The following is an 18,134-nucleotide window of genomic DNA, read 5'->3' as shown; positions in this document are numbered from 1 at the left end:
ACATACTTTCGTTGATGCCTGTGGTTTTCATGCCTCGCTTGCAGGCATCTCGCTACAGGTTTGCCTTAAAAGAATAATTAATAAAAATAATTATAGATCTGCGATATACACCGACAAAGCTTTTCAAACTGCGGTAGGCTATGTTTAACACTGGTGGTACTTCGATCAAGTTCAAGCCATACCAATAAAGACTGTCTGGTTCCTTATTTACTAAGGATCTATGTCTCGATCCCTCTGTTATTTCCATGATTTATTGTTTCAATTCTAGAAAGATTAGTTAAAAGGAGAAGTTTAAAAATTTTGTATGAATGTGCAGTCTTGGATAACTAGACATAAATAAATATAGACTGGCAGTAGGAATTTATTTTTATTTGGGGAGAGTCAATATGTTTTATGTACTATATCTATGTGAAAAAAAAATGGAGGCAATTAGCTATAAATTCTAGGACTAACATTTCAGCCAATATATACCTTTGATCATCAGTTTTAAAAAGAACAAAACTGCCATATTCCCAATATTTTGTCTTTGTTTCATAATCATAGACATAGGCAAATATACATAGGTTTTCCCAAATGTTTCCCATAATAATTTGTTGTTTATTTGTTGTTGTCCAGTCTCTCTCTCTTTCTCTCTCTCTCTCTCTATATATATATATATATTGTAATAACTTAAGTGAGGCAACTCAACGAGGACATTGACGTTTATTTACACTGAGACATGACAAACACAAAGGACATCTGCCTTGAGCACAGCATCTCCATATTGGCTCTAGACTTGGGCGGAAATCGTTAGTCTCTCATGTCAACATCCGACTTGTCTGGTCACTGATAGTGCGCACCTTCTTTCTGCACTATCTTGGATGGCGGTGCGCATGGCAACGTCATAACAAATATATATATATGTCTATGGGTACACAAAAAAACTAGCTATTTATAGTTTTTTTCGCCATGCGCAAGAGACATAGTTTGTGAATCTGTGAACATTCATAAATATTGTTTTTTGAACAACAAAAAAAAACAAAAAAAAAAAGGAAGTGAACATAAATACACATGGATAACTTCGATTCATAGAAGAATCTGAAACATCCACTTCAAACAATCTTTCGTTATAACAATGAGTAGTCGCGCGTACTATGGTAGACTTACATCGACCACAACCGCACGTGACATCGAAGATCATCCTTACATTTACACAAGCGTCAACACGGTGCTGTGGATCCTGATGCTGTTCCTCGTGGCCCTGCCTTTTGGCATTGTAAGCTCACTGCTCGTGGTTGTCGTCCGGCCACTTACCGTGCTTTTCCCGGAAAGCGACATCTTTGAGCTTGCCGACTTTCTGGAGCTGTGTCAGTTCATGCCAGAATTGTGCGTCATCAATTTGTTGGCTTCTGGTGATTTTTTGAAAGCCATAGATGGCAGACGCACAATACACATCGGGACACCGGTTTGAACACTCCGTACGATTTAAGGTGAATATCTTTTTAGTAGTTACGTCTAGATCGTTCCTTAATGGTTATTGTATAGAACTATAGATGAATTACAGAAATGGGAATCAAATTGGAGCATGTCTTTCCACCAAGAAAAATGTCAGTTGTTAAGAGTAACAAAAAAACTAAAACAAATTAATTCCACTTATCTTATTCATGGCAAACCAGTAACACAGACTAAAAACGCAAAATACCTAGGTGTTATAATAAATGAAAAACTGTCATTGAATACACACATTAATGAAACTATAAAAAAATCAAACAAAGCATTAGGGTTTATAAAAAGAAATTTATATAAATTAAATAAGAAAATAAAACTAAAATGTTATTTAACCTTGGTTAGGCCAATAATAGAATATGCATCCTCCGTTTGGGACCCCTCAACTCAAGAAAACATTAAGAAACTGGAACAGACACAAAATAGAGCAGTGAGATTCATAAACAAACATTTGACTAGAGTAACACCTTTAGTAAAATCACTAAATTTAGAAAGCCTTCAGGACAGAAGGCTCAAAAGTAAAGTAGCAATCATACATAAAACACTGAACCATAATCTTCAAATACAAAAACATAATTTAATAAAATACTCTGAAAGACACAAAGATAAAGGCACATTCCTCGTCCCATATGCTAGGACAAATTTGTACAAACACTCCTTCTTCCCTAGTGCTATTAGAGCATGGAATGGGTTGCCTAAGCTAGCCAGGACTATAAGATAAGATAACCATACTCTTCAAATACAAAAACAAAATCTTTAAAAAAAAAATACTCAAAAAGACACAAAGATAAAGGCACATTCCTCGTCCCATATGCTAGGACAAATTTGTACAAATACTCCTTCTTCCCTACTGCTATTAGAGCATGGAATGGGTTGCCTGAGCTAGCCAGGAAAACCAGTGACTTGGCAGAATTTAAGTCATTGGTTAATATGCATGACTGAATGCATGACGCGTAGGACGTAATCATTTTCTTTTTTTGAAGTAACGTCTGTATTATATAAGACTGTTATACATAAAAAAGATGGGAGATCTGTTAGAAAATAATGGAATATCTCATAGAAATGTGATAAAAGCCTGGGAATTACCTATGGTCCGAAGTCGGAACGATGCCCCCCTTAGCACCCCTCTCTCTCCACGTAGCTGATGTGTCTTAAGGAACGGCAAGTGCCGATACAGTATGGTTTCAGTGGCTTCTGCCAGGGTGTAGCACTGTGTTGTGCAAGCAGCTTAATGGTCACCTGCTACTGATTTTTCCTCAGGGTTGACCCGCGAAACGTTTTCCAATGTCTCCTAGGTGGTTGGCCAGCCAAAGTTAATGAGCCCCTCCTTCCCGAAGCTTACTGTCTAATCCCCTTCTGGGCCTTTTTCCTATCAGTGATAACAGTTTCGCCGTACTCAATATCTGATCCACGCGTAAAGGCTATGAGTTGTCTGTCAGAGACTTTTTTTTTAACATGCGGTGAAGTGCTTATATCCATTACCACTTCCAATTATAACTAATTTACGGAACCTGGTTCCATGTTTAAAATGAGACCACTGTAAATACTGAGTGTAAACCAATAGCTGACATGTATTCAGGCCTTAATGTTTTTCTCAAACAGCTTTCCTAATGGGGTTTGTTTTTTTGCCAGCAGCATTTAATTGATTAAACTCCTTAATGAATAGAGCCTACAAGTGGAAACACCCGAAAACGTAGAGTCTGTTCAAGATAATAATTTTCTAGTTCTCTAGCCAAATGTAAATATATTTCTTTTTATACTTTATAAAATTATAACGGTCAAAGTTTTTCCAGTGTGGCCAACGATCTAGTACTTCTTTTCACCAATCGTCAAATTTCTTTGAAAATCGTTAGAGACATTTTCGAGAATCGCGTCCACCCACCCACCCACTTTGAAAGTGTGACTTGAATATATATATAGGTATTGTAAAAAAAAAAAAAAAAGCTTTAGGCCTTATACAGGCTTTGGTAGCTTTCAAAGTGAGGCAGATTCAATGCACCAAAAAGCACAAATATAGGAAGCGCAGCGCCATGTTTTTGAAAAGCTAAATTCGTACAACAATGGCTTCTTTGGAAGTCGTGGCGATTGTCAGAGCTATAGAAAGGTGAGCGTACACGTCGGCGGCTGTCGGAGCTATAGAAAGGTGAGCGTGCACGTAGACGGCTGTCGGAGCTATAGAAAGGTGAGCGTGCACGTAGACGGCTGTCGGAGCTATAGAAAGGTGAGCGTGCACGTAGACGGCTGTCGGAGCTATAGAAAGGTGAGCGTGCACGTAGACGGCTGTCGGAGCTATAGAAAGGTGAGCGTGCACGTAGACGGCTGTCGGAGCTATAGAAAGGTGAGCGTGCACGTAGACGGCTGTCGGAGCTATGGAAAGGTGAGCGTGCACGTAGACGGCTGTCGGAGCTATAGAAAGGTTAGCGTGCACGTAGACGGCTGTCGGAGCTATAGAAAGGTGAGCGTACACATAGGTGGATGTCAGAGCCATAGAAAGGTGAGCGTACACGTCGGCGGCTGTCAAAGCTATAGAAAGGTGAGCGTACACGTCGGCGGCTGTCAAAGCTATAGAAAGGTGAGCGTACACGTAGGCGGCTGTCAGAGCCATAGAAAGTTGAGCATACACGTCGGCGGCTGTCAAAGCTATAGAAAGGTGAGCGTACACGTAGGCGGCTGTCAGAGCTTTAGAAAGGTGAGCGTACACGTCGGTGGCTGTCAAAACCATAGAAAGGTGGGCGTACACGTCGGCGGCTGTCAGAGCTATAGAAAGGTGAGCGTACACGTCGGTGGCTGCCAGAGCTATAGAAAGGTGAGCGTACACGTAGGTGGCTGTCAGAGCTATAGAAAGGTGAGCGTACACGTAGGTGGCTGTCAGAGCTATAGAAAGGTGAGCGTACACGTCGGTGGCTTCTTTTCTTTGCAAGCAAGAAGCCTATAGACATCTAAACAGGCGATAGATTAAATGGAGATTACTACGAAGTGACTCTTCAAAGCGTTGAGACGCAAGGATAAAAGCATATGGTATACATTATCTATAGGCTATCACATTATGACATTATCAGTGAGATATCATATACTTAAACAGTGAGATTTACTTAAAAAAGTATATAGCCTAGATCTAGTCTAATTACTCTACTAGACCGTTGATACTTATAATATCAAAATGTTGAATTTGATACTTTGTGCACCGGTAATCATTTTGAACACATCTTTGGTTTTTAGTTGACAATAATGTAATAACAACCCTATAACCTTTTTTCTTATATAATGTATACATAATGTACAAGCATGTCACTTGAGATTCTCCTGAGAAAGTTTAAAATACGATATTTATTTGCATAAATTATTATAGGCCTAATTTTATTTTTTATTTACGGACGATGTTACCCAATACTGGATTTAGACTTATGGCTCTAAGCTATTTGAGATATGTGACCACTTGTAACCAACATAACATACCTTTGATTTATCTTCAAAGCATATTATTAGGGGATAAGCTAAAGCTTTTGTTGCAGATAGGTAAATCCAGCTCTGATATTACCACACCCCTTTGTCCGAAACTATGAAATGTATCTAATATGGTTATGTTTTCTCAATTATGACTAAAAAATGGTTGTTGTTCCTTGATATAATCACCATAAAACATGCGCTGCGTTAACCTCACTGTCTATTTATACTAATAAAAAGAAAAATCCCCACAACTAGTTAGGAGGCGCGGTGGCTGATCGGTAAAGCGCTTGGCTTCCGAACCAGATGACTAAATGCATGACGCGTAGGACGTAATCATCTTCTTTTTTGAAGTAACGTCTGTATTATATAAGATAAGAGATGTCCTGGGTTTGATTCCTGGTCCCAATAGAAAGAAAATTACATGGAGAGCTCCCTGATTTGGAAACCACTGCTCAGTTCATCTCATTTGTAAAATGTTTTACATGTTTCGGATGTTCCTTCAAAGTTGAAGATAGTTTACTTCCTAGTCCAAACCTCCCGCAGGACGACGGGGGATGGGAGCGGGCAATGTTTGAACCCTCGACCGTCGATAAATCCAAACGATAGTCCAGCGCGCAAACCGCACGACCAGGCAGGCATTTATTGGTCTAGTCATTTGAACGCTCCAACATAAAAATGAGAACGAGGAAGAAGAAGATTCCTGGAGAAGACTGGGATTTTTAATTTCGGGATATTTGGGCGCCACTGAGTCCACCCAGCTCTAATGGGTACCTCATTAGCTGGGGGAAAACGTAAAGGCGGTTTGTCGTTGTGCTGACCACATGACACCCTCGTTAACCGTGGGCCACAGAAACAGATATCCTTTACATCACCTGCCCTATAGGTCGCAAGGTTCGAAAGGGTAACTTTAATTTTCTTTATATTTACTGTTGCTATAACTAATCTATAAAAACTAGAGCTCAGGTGTTGCATGACAATAGGCCTACAGAGGATCGTTTGAAACTATTGCTGCCGCTAATTATACACTTAGAACTAGGTGCATCTCTATGTATTGAAATTAATACACATTATACTAGTTGTTACTAAATCTCTTTCAACCAAGTCATAGATGTATATTTTTAGCTTACATCAACTCACTCTCTGTCTGTCTGATAAAAAGTTAACAAACGTTATTTCTCCGACACCCCAATCTCGGATCAAGCTGAAATTTTGCACAATTATTCCTTTTACCTGACAACACAAGAATCAATTTAAAAAATTAATCAATTAAGTTAAGTATTGGTAACTGACTATTTTGTTTGGTATTTTGGACAAGGGAAAGAAATTTTACTTGACTGAAGTGGTGGTATAAGCTGAATTAGTCCCCTTTATACTTCGTTGCTGTGAAGAGTACGTTTGGAATGAACAATAGATAACTATAAAATCTTCTATATTAAAAGGCATATCACTAGCTGAGTGGTCAGTATGTCGATCCGAGCCACGAGTTCAAATTCAGGTTGTTCCTCCCACCCTTTTAAAAAAAAATGCCTTTAAAGAGCCAATACAGTAAAACTTCACCTAGATCTCCCCTTCTTTCTCACCCCTCCCCCATTTTCCCAAGTGGTCCAGATAAATAGGATCACAGCGCATTAAGAAAGCTAAAAGCATGAAATAGCGCTAAACAAATTGATAAAAATATTTGTAATCCCACAGATTTATTGTTGTTAGTCTAGATCTATTACAAATTTAATTACATGACTATTCAGATCCAAAATAATTGATAAAATACACACCATAGAAGCTTTTTTTTTTTAAAAAGTATTTTTTTATGTTTTTCTTGTTTATATTTATTTATTTATTAGAGTGTTCAATTTAAAAAATACTATTAATATTTATTTATTTTGTATTTAGAAAATCAATGGTACATTTGAGTGGACAATTGCACGCCAGTGATATAGAACACAGCCGTCTTATTCTACATCAGTAGTGGACAATAGTATGTCAGTGAAATAGAACCCAGCCCCTCTTATTCTACATCAGTGGACAATAGCACGCCAGTGAAATAGAACAACAGCCTTTCATCTAGAGGGGAATAACAGCATGGCGTTCAACCAGAATACAATTATTTGGCTGTTGTTTCTTATCTTCCTAGCTTGGCCAGTGGGTTACGTCTGTGCCAACCTGTATGTTTTCATCACTCCGATGTATGCAATCTTTCCTGACATGAAGTGTTTTATAGACATGCTGAAAGATGGGATGGCTTTGCCATACAAGGCAGCCTGGAATTCTGTCAATGGGGTACCTTTAAGAAGTGATATGGTGCAATAAGGCCCGGGAAACATAATAAATAAAAGACCATGATTGATACCAAAGAAATGCTTTTCTTGCTAAGTTTACCAGGGTATTTAGAAAGTTGAGGGAATATGTTTTTTTTTTAAATGGTTGGGGAAAAAAATGTCAAAAAAAAAGAAGATAAGAAGTGAAACATTAAAGTAAGACATACCAGTGGAACAATCTAAAACTATGCTATGAATAACAAGTTGAGGGAAAAATAAGTTGAATGGAAGTATTGCTTTAATGAATCATGCATCAAAAATCAAATAGATTTCAAGTACAAATATGAAGGAAGATAATAAAGCTGATGGTCTATTGATGTCAATATAGACTTAGCATCAGCTGTTGAGAACTGAGAACCATAAGTAAAACTACAATCGTAAAATATTTAAATGTATAGGTAGAGTACATAAAAGATGCAAACTTGAAGAATAATGGATAAATAATACATGCTCTTACAGTCATTCATTTTAAAAAAAAACTTTTTGGATTGAACTACATTAAGATTAAAATGTCCAGTAGCAATTCTGCTTTCAATGTCCAGAAACATATATCAAGAATTTGTTTTATAATTTTTGGCATCTTATGACTTGCTGTCATTGAACATATTGTAAAATGGTGGTTTAAAATGTTAATGTATTTTATATACTGGCATGGGGCATAACACATACTATACAAATTTACGTCTCAATATAAAATAGCTTTTAGCTGAACAAAACAAACACTTACTCAAGATGTTGAAATAATGTACATAATTGATGGTGGAATAATTTCTCTTACCACTGTAATGAAAAAACAAACATGTAGATCTGGAGTGCACTGAGAACCAGGCAGTAAAACCTCAACTCTCAAGATAATCAGTCAGATATAAAATGCACACAAAAATGCTATACAGGAATTACCAAATTTAACTGTCAACAAAGTTCTTTTCAAAAGTGTCCAATAATGAACAAGCTGCAATCCAAGAAATGATTAGAAAATTTAAAAAAAATTATGCAGAGAAGTTAGATAAAAATGTGCTAGATTATTTTTATAGATCCAGATGATGGATGAAGTATTTACATAAAATACTTCTTGAGACATTATAAATCACAAATAAAGCTGAAGGTATTGAAAATATTACAGCTTATTGAGAAATATAATGTATGTCAAAACATGACAAGGTTTGTTCTCTAATGAAAAGTGGTATATGTTGACATAATTCTAAAAATAGATATCTACCATTGACACATGTCAAGAATCAATATGAAAACACAATCTTGTTTGTGGTGATTAAAATTGAATACAATGTTGAGTTGGCTTTATTTTCTGAGCTAACTAAATCTGTTATGAAAATGTTTTTTTAACAGTCGTTTTAATTATTGTACCTAATTTACAACTAAAGAAATATATTTATACTATATTATAAACAAGTACTAGCACATGAAATACCAAATTATTATACATATACAATATAAAAACGAAAAACCCCATCTTAAAATTATTATGGCGATTATAAAATGGTTAAAAGCCAATTAGAAATCTATGATGTAGTAAAAAAAATATTTGTACATTGGAACAAAAATCATTTTTCAATGAGTGGTAATAGTACTACACATAAAAAAAAGTAAAAAGTTATTTATTTAAGGTGAACAAGCAAAAAAAAAAAAAAAAAACTGCAACAAATAATCCAAATGTCAAAAAAAAGTAAACCTAAGCCACTTTCTATTACTAAACATCACCTCTAACGTTACCAAGTTGTACCCGTGAGGCGTAAATGGTCATGAAATAAAGAATCTGCCAAAAAAAAAAAAAAAAAAACTGACGTGATTAACTGGTCTAATCCTAAAATCTCAACAAACACAATGTTCTAATTGAACTTATCAAGCTCTGAATATTCAATTGTTAAGTAAAAATAAACAAAAATATGGAACGAAAATGTATAAATATTGCTAGCTTGGCCTCACTTATGGAATATATATATATACTTGTGGATTGAAATGAAATAATGTAATGGGTTCTATTCAGGCCATAATCTTAGCCTGTTGTAAAGCAATCAACATTCTCATGATCAATACAATTAGGCTGGTATTGTGCAGGCGTACACGATTAAAAATATGAATTAATGCTGTCTATTTAAAGCAATGTGAGGTTCATGAAACTGGCAAAAAAAAAAAAAAAAAAAAGAACAGCAATGTATTGTAAAAAAAAATATCCAGAAGTCTGGCTATTTGAAAAGAAAAACAAATAGATTGAGATGATAACTAGGAACACAGTTGTGAACACATTTCCTCCTTTTTTTTTTTTGAATCATAAATCAATAAAATATTACATCCCTTGTTGTTAACAATAGACATGTAATTTCAAACTGAATAGACATATAATAATAAAAAAAAAATAGATGGAGCTTCAACTATTCCAAACAAAACAGACTACATTAAAAATGGATGGGTTATTCTAATTAAATAGGCCTGCTGAGCTGATTTTAGATGAATTATTAGGAATAAAAAAAGAAAGAGACCTTTCTGTTCAAGATGGAACCTATCAGTTGATTAAAGTAATTTTTGAAAGAAAGACACGTAGCAATGAACTGCTGTTCTGAAAGAGAATACAAAGCCAGAAGCCTGCTTCTCAAAACTTTGGTTTCTTATAGTTATAATGTTTTTTGTTTGGTGTAATGCACAAATTGTAAGACAAATTTCCATACGGACAATAAAGATTATTATTATTATTAAAACAAAAGTTATACAATATGCCTCTGATTCTTAAATAAAAAAAAAAAATTAGCAAAACACAATTAAATCCACACACACTTTTTTTTTCTATGAATACTAGATATTCCATGTGATCAATGAAATATTCAAGTGAACAAACCTACTAAATGCCTGCTACAAAATTATATATATGTAACTTTGACATACTGGTTCTAGAATGTAAATTGGAATGTTTTAAACCCAGGAGATGTAGCAGTTTCTGTTTTCCAGTGTTCTCATTCAGTCCTACTTGCAAAAAGCCACTGTAATCCATTGACAAAATGTGCTTTTTTTAATTGAAGATCAAATATTGATGAAATTGAGTGTCAATCCAGTGAAGTTTGATATAACAAAGTGAGTGAGTTTTTAATCTTCTTAAAATAAAAAAACAAACATTAGAGGAAAAAATAAACATTAAAAAATATGATTGAATAAGGCCAAAGCGGAAGAAAAATCTCTATAAATATATATACATTTATATGAAAAGTAATCTTGTAAAAGACTAGTATAAAATATATATAAAAAAAAATGCATTTACACTAAAGTACAGCCTCAGCAGGGAAAAAGTTCAAAACATAAAATTACAAGCAATGTAAGAATATCAAAATTTAAAAAACTGGTTTACAGCTAATGTTTTTGATATTAACCAAAATGAACATTTTTACAAACTTAAAATATCAAATACAATATCTTGAGCTTTTACACCACCTTCAACTAAATATAGAGTGATCAAGATGTTTAGACATTTTTGAGCCTAAACTCCCCATGTGGTCAAAAATAATATGTGTTATTTGTTAGAAATTAAAATTACAAAAGAAGCTAAATTTTTACTTTGAAAATAATTGACAAAAAGTAAAATTAATTTGTAAATTTAAAAAATCCAAAACTATTTATATCCAAAGTGAATAGTAATTTATAGAGGGACTAGCTTTGAAAACAGGTTAGAAACCCTTCAAAGACCAGCTTAGGCGTCAACTTTCCTTGGCTGACATAGAAGAGAGCACCTGGTTGCATGCAGCCTCAGAACGAGACAGCTGGAGGCCACAGGATACACATTTGAGACCAAAAGAAAATTTGCCAAGGACAAACGCAGACGGCGAAAAGAAAATCTAAATCGACCACCTGCAGACAATGGTTTTGCATGCCCTAGTAGTGGCAAAATAGGTAGGTCACAGCTGGGACTGCGCAGCCACAGGAAATACTACATTCCTCACTAATCTTCGGACTCAAAGACTAGCCTTATAGTCAATAGTAAACGCTATAGTGAATAGTAATTTAAACCAGGACTAACTTTAGAGAGACATGAAAACTGGTCAGAAATGTGATGTATGGACCTGTTCTTTGAATGAGAGATGTGAGCTAAGGCTGAAGATATTACAAAGCATTAAAACAGAAATAAAGATGTAGAATGTTGATTATTATTAGAACAATAGTTTTTACAAATTCATTTAATTGTGTGGGTAAAAAAAAAGAAATATATAGGTCTGAGTTTTCAGATCTACAATCTTAATGGACAGCATTATTTTATAATGAATGAAATGATCTTCAAATCTTACATTGTCAGGAAAAAAAAAAGAACTAAGCATAGTCTTTATACAGTAAACTTTTTTGTAGATGGAATGATTCCATTGTCTCTATGGACTAGTGAATGTCTACAACTACTATTTAACTCTTTCTTTTCTACCTGTATATAAATCTAACTACTCACTACGGTACCGGTACTTTAAAAAAAAAAAAAAAAAAAAAGCAAAAATATATATATATATATATATTTGACCCTTTTCTAGCCTGATTATTTTTTTTTTTAAATATCATCCTTTAACTGATAAAAAAAAATGTAATCAAGGAAAATTAAAAAAAAAAGAAAAAAGTTTTAGGCAGATCTTTTGCTGCTGTAATGTTAAAGGAATATCAATTGTATAACAAGGGGAATTTCACAAGTGATTTCATTAACATGGACTAGAAAAAGTTTAAATATTTAATGTTAGCATAACAAACAGTAAATACACTTATGTAGAGTATATAAATATATAGTTAATGTAAAATTATTTGGGAAGGTAATAAAAAAAATGATTAAAGCATTAATTAGGCTAATATTTTGTCCATCTCAATGTAAATACAAATCAGACCTGAAGTGAACATGTTTAAATAAGGCTTCTAATAAATGGAATAAAAATAGAACCACCTTCATCGCATCCTTTTCAAGGCCATTAAAAAAAAAAGCCTCCAAGTAAAAAGCTGCTCTTAACACATGGATTTCCCCGACACCATATTTTGAGAACAAGTGAGAGGCAATTTCACGCCTCTTTCCAGAAGGTTGATAAGTTCATTACAACCCGAGCAACAAGCTGCACATGGACTGAAGATAATGTAGAATACAGCACAAATGAATCCTATTGGCCATCCAAATACTATAAGAAGAATGAACCAGATGATGCTCCACAACCAACCACAATTGGCCATATTGAGACAGCTTCTGGGGATAAACAGTAGTGAAAGGAATTATTTGAGATTAAAATGAAGTACATTTTTAAAAATTAAAACTAATCCATAAGAAACACTATCAAGCATTTTGTGACAAAACATCAACAGTATGTTTAAGTCCCTAACCCAACTTTCTACAGCCTCTTTCTCTGAACCTCTATGTTACCTTAATGCTTCTGACTGCAGGCCATTGTAATGGCTTTTGTAAATAAGTAGCTAATATTTTGCAATCTCATTAGCGAAACAGGTAGCATGATGGCCAAGTGATATGGTGGTTACAGATTGAAACCTAGGGTCTAAGAATTATTTTGCTTTTTAGTGTTGTTTTTTTTCAAAGATAGTTATTATTATTAGCATTTAAAAAAAAAAGTGGGATTTCATTTATATATACATATACAAATATTATAATGTACATATCTATATATAAAAGGATTTAACTCACATTTAAAGACTCAATGAAGAATTTATATATATATTTATATTTTTTTTTTCAAAATTGAGTTAGCTATTGATTTCGATAGTAGATAGAATTAAAATCAGTTCCTAAAAATTTTTGATTTTAGAAAAGTACATTTATATTTCTTCTTCTTCTTCATTCTCATTTTTATGTTGGAGCGTTCAGATGACTAGACCAATACATGAGATGAACTGCGCAGTGATTTCAAATCAGGGAGCTCTCCATATAGTTTTCTTTCTATTGGGGTGTTTTTGGGCCAGTGTCTTGTACGTCCTCTTGGTTAAGAGAGCAGTTTTGGAGGACATGGTCAGCATTCTCTGGTGACACTGCACATAGGCAGATTTCACTGGTTCCAATTTTGAGCTTCCGGTAAATATGTTGTCTCATTCTGTTGTGTCCAGTTCTGAGTTGAAAAATTAGACATTGATCTTGTCGGGATAGCTTTTAATAGGCATCATGTTTCTTGTGATTCGGATGAGTGCTTGTCCATTACTAATTTATTTTATATACTATTAGTTTCTTCATTTCTTCTGGATAGAGTGCAATGTTTAATTGTGAATTTGTTCTCCCACTCTTGGCGAGTGTGTCAGCATTCTCATTTCCTTATAGTTCTATATAAGCTGGTATCCATTGAATAACAGTTTTTTTTTGCTGTTGTTGAGCTTTATAAGTGCTGTCCTAAGCCGTTAGTGGTTAGAATATTTTCTAAAAAATCTCAGAAATCCAGGGAAATGATTGCAAAAAGCGAGTATAGGGAGCTCCAAACTCTAAACCTGGGTAGATGAAGCTCGTTAGCTAGGGATAGCAGTTCATCTAGGAGAGAAACCTCAGAAAATAAACACCTGCTGCCTTGCTGATGATCTTGGATGATCAAGTCCTAGATTATTTTCTTAGGTGTACACTACTCTCTAGATCTAGTCTTAATCTTTGGTCTTTGTTATTCTTAATTTAGTGACAACTTAGTCATTACAATAGTCAGAGTCTGTTATAGAATTTATAACTAAGAATAGATTTTAATAGATGTACCCAGCCAGAGTAAGTTTAGAATCTAGAGTCTAGTTTATTATAAGTTAGAGAGTCACAGAGTCTCAGTCTTTCAAGACTTTAATTTTTTTTTTTAATTTTAAGATTATAATATAGAATATATCATATAATATAGGACTCTATAATATTTGATGTCAAATGTGTTTTTAGACCCAAAATAGCCACCTGTGAGAGTACCTAATCCTAATCTAGTGTAACATAGCATAGTGAATAGTGATAGTCATGTCACTTATGATCATTCATAGTCTAGATTATTATTTAGTACTTGTCGACTAGTCTATTTTCTAAGACTAAGACCCCAACTAAGTAAGTCAAGTCCAAGTCGACTAAGTGTCTAAGTCTCAAACTCAAGTCCAAGTCGACTAATAATAATTAATACTAATTATTAACATTAATAGTCTAAGTCTAAGTCTAAGTCCTAAGTGACAGTCTACTCTAAGTCTAACTCTAAGCCCTAACTTGCCCTACTAAGCCTTAGCCTGACCTAGATCGCAGGTAAAAGTATGAATGAGTTGGAGATGATAAAAAGCTTACACGTCAATGGGGTAATATACGTTGTTAGTTTCAAGTGGATGTTGAAAGAAGCTTGTTGTTTACAAGACAAATTCTGAAGCTTAAAAACTTGGTAATGGAGGAAATATAATTAAAAATGATTAGAACTCTTGTGTTACAAGAGATTACAAAACATGTACATTTTGCACTAAACTATATCTATATATTTTTAGATACCTTTTTCTTTATAGGCTAGTGTCATCATCAATATCTGTCCATGCCTTATCTTATCTTATATACTTCATAAAAGAAGATGATTACGTCATATGCGTCATGCATTTAGTCATGCATATTAACCAATGACTTAAATTCTGCCCAGTCACTGGTTTTCCTTATCTTCTTATCTTATATAATACAGACGTTACTTCAAAAAAGAAGATGATTACGTCCTACGCATCATGCATTTAGTCATGCATATTAACCAATGACTTGAATGCCTGGCTAGCTCAGGCAACCCATTCCATGCTCTAATAGCACTAGGGAAGAAGGAGCACTTGTACAAATTTGTCCTAGCATATGGAGCGAGAAATGTGCCTTTATCTTTGTGTCTTTCTGAGTATTTTATTAAATTTTGTCTTTGTATTTGAAGATTGATGGTTCAGTGTTTTATGTATAATTGCTACTTTACTTTTAAGTCTTCTATCCTAAAGGCTTTTAAAATTTAACGATTTTACTAAAGGTTACTCTAGTCAAATGTGAATATTCGTTTGTTATGGATCTCATTGCTCTATTTTGTGTCTGTTCCAGTTTCTTAATGTTTTCTTGAGTGGAGGGGTCCCAAACAGAGGATGCATATTCTATTATTGGCCTAACCAAGGTTAAATAACATTTTAGTTTTATGTTCTTATTTGATTTATAGAATTTTCTTTTAATAAACCCTAATGCTTTGTTTGATTTTTTTAAAAATAGTTTCATCAATATGGGGATTCCATGACAGTTTTTCATTTATTCATGCCTTGACTTTTGTCGTAGGGATGTTGTGACAGTTCGCACACAAAATCCTTTCACGTTTCCGGTCTGCAGCTGTTCTTAGCAGGGTGTCAAGAAAGAGGCCGGTCCATTATTTTTCGTTGTCCAGGCAGTTTTTTTTTTTCGGACGACCCTTTCTTCGTACTGCCTCCACTGTACCTTGAAGGAAGACTTTTGACAGTTAAAACATTACTTACAATGTGACCAAACCAGCTCAGCTTTCGTCTCTGTTTCTCTGTATTGAGAAGTTCCTCCTTTTTTTTTTTTTGTTACTCCATGGTTGTTCATGATTCTGCCAAGAGTATAGGGAAAGCTTAATATCCACTTCTACCATCGCTTCGCTTTGGACTGTATTTGGTGTGTTGTTGCCTTTTGTTGGACTCTTGAACACATAGCTTACTCTTTCCTCTGTTTAGGTAAGACTCAATCTAGCTGAATTGATTGCAACGCTGCTTATCTTTTAGTAACTTTTACTCTCTCTCTCTCTCTGCTGTTGTGAGTGAGAGAGAAGGGCTAGATTATCCAGGAAGTCGATGTCATCTAGCTGTTCCCGCAGTGTCCAATCTATACTGTTCCGCTTCCCTGTCTGTTGCTACCTTCATGACCCAATGGGTAGCAGGAACATGAAGGGAGGGAGTAATGCAGCCTTGTCTAGCCCCTGTTTGGACTTTGAATGCGTCTGTAAGTTTTCTGCCATGCAGTATTCTGCAAGTCACCTCCTCAGATGCATTCCTGGTGATGTTTGTAATTTTTTTTCAGTCACCCCATAGAGTCTAAGTATTCTCCAGAGGGTCTGTCTGCACACTCTATTGAACCCCCCCCCCTCTCATAGTCTTTGAAACCATGGAACTATAATGGAACTATACTAATGATGAAACCATGGAACTATACTAATGATGAAACCATGGAACTATACTAATGATGAAACCATGGAACTATAGGCCTACTAATGATGAAACCATGATAAAAGTAACGTAGAGAGGAGGATCTCTTTCCAGTGACTGTTTCAAAATGATGCGTAGCATCGCTATCTGATCTCCCTTAAAACGGCTTGTTGGTCGCGGAAATGTGGATGTACAAACTACAGCATCGTTCGTTCGATTCAGCAGATCGCAGTTAAACACCGTTCATGGAACGGACATCATTTAGAGCAGGAACTAAGGTCGCCTTTCTTAAGGAGTTTGGTGAGATAGATCTCCTTCCACTATGGTGGCACTTCTTCCATATTTTGCAGAAGAGAGGGTAGAGTAGCTTCGTGGTTGTATCAATGTCTGTCTATAGTCATTCAACCGGGATTCTGTCAGGTCCCACGCTATTCTGCCTCATCGTGGCACTCGGGTGGAAACGACCATTAGAGGAGGTGGTTAGGCTAAACGAATAGCGAAACAAAACTCCCGTGAGAGTGTCCAGGGGTGCACGAGAGTGTTCCCATTGCATGAGCGGAGATGAAAGAGAGCTCCTACGGTCCTGTTACTAATCCATGCGCCGTTCCTCAAGGGACCGTTACACTAATGGCATCTCCTGCACGGTTAGCTTGGTATAACATAGGAAAATGGCGGAGGCTCCCGGTGAACTTGGCCTTCGGCCATGCTTTCTAGCCCATGTGTCCGAAGTGCCAGATACATCGGAAATAGCAACGTTTTACATAAGCATTGACTTGGGTCTCTTCCAGACAGAACGGTTGTTCAAACAGGTTGTTTTTTTTTTCTGTTGCTTAAACAGGGTTTTTTACCCCCTAGAGCTCGAAGAGCCTTCGGCTCAGCTCTTATACTATCACACGGTCCTGCGGGTTGCCGTTTTTCAACTGCTTGATTGCGCTGTGGATTTCTTATTTGGTGCACTGGACTTGATAGGCAGGTATCTTGCAGATAGCGGTATCTCTGATGGGTTTGCAGGAGAAGATCTATTCAGTAGCTCCTGGAAATGTTCAATCTTGTGTCCTTGTTAGTCTGCTATCACTTCTTCATTCTCATACTGCTCTCAATGGTCTCTATACCTTAGCCAATTCTAGAGTACAGGTCTTTAGAAGGGCTGCTTCTTTTGCCAGTGCTTCTTTGCAGTGTTCTGCTGTCTTTTCTGACACTATGCTACATTCTTTTATCTATTTAGTATTAATTACACTTTTAAATCATAGGTCATGTGAAACCTACTGGGCTTTAGGGAGAAATTTTTTAGATCTTTTTTTTCTTAAAAAAAAAGGCATTATGATATAACAAAGAGATAATAGACATAAACGTCAAATAAAAAAGAATCCCTTTCTGATTTGCCACTTCTGTATTATGATATTTATCCCATATCTAGGCCTATATTAATTAGATGTGTTACGGTATTATGGGAAATATAATATGATTATTTAGTTTAATTAAACATAAAGCAAAAATTGATGCTGGTTGTGTGATATGTTCTGGACTATTGTCACCATGGTCCAGAGTTTGAACTTCGACAGCTGCTCTCCCTTACAGTCCTGCAGCTTGAGCTTGAAAGAAATGTGGACATCATACAAGAACTGTATTTTTTTTTTAAAGATGGTCACTAAAAATAATCAGTGAAGAAAAATTCTACTTTTGTTTAAAGTTCAGTATATCTAGATGTAATCCACAGTGCACCATGCAGCAATCTTAAGAGTGCACCATGCAGCAATCTTAACAGTG

The 18,134-nt window shown here is 35.3% G+C and overlaps 2 long non-coding RNA genes across 3 annotated transcripts; one reads left to right on the top strand and one right to left on the bottom strand.

Annotated features, from left to right (window-relative positions):
- The first annotated feature begins 968 nt into the window (after positions 1-968).
- LOC106057234 (uncharacterized) lies at positions 969-8,913 on the top strand. Of its 2 annotated transcripts, none has more exons than XR_008776814.1 (2): positions 969-1,469; positions 6,823-8,913. It is a non-coding gene; the product is annotated as an uncharacterized LOC106057234 (long non-coding RNA). The 2 variants fall into 2 exon arrangements; XR_001215810.2 differs by lacking the exon at positions 969-1,469 and adding an exon at positions 3,480-3,589.
- LOC129924959 (uncharacterized) lies at positions 7,826-14,626 on the bottom strand. Its single transcript, XR_008776815.1, has 2 exons — positions 14,497-14,626; positions 7,826-12,453 (listed from the first exon to the last, which is right to left on the bottom strand). It is a non-coding gene; the product is annotated as an uncharacterized LOC129924959 (long non-coding RNA).
- Positions 14,627-18,134: the final 3,508 nt, after the last annotated feature.

The sequence above is a fragment of the Biomphalaria glabrata genome, chromosome 3 (genome assembly GCF_947242115.1).
Source record: "Biomphalaria glabrata chromosome 3, xgBioGlab47.1, whole genome shotgun sequence".
In the NCBI taxonomy this organism is placed as follows: Eukaryota; Metazoa; Mollusca; class Gastropoda; family Planorbidae; genus Biomphalaria; species Biomphalaria glabrata.
This window is presented reverse-complemented; position numbering and strand designations above follow the sequence as displayed.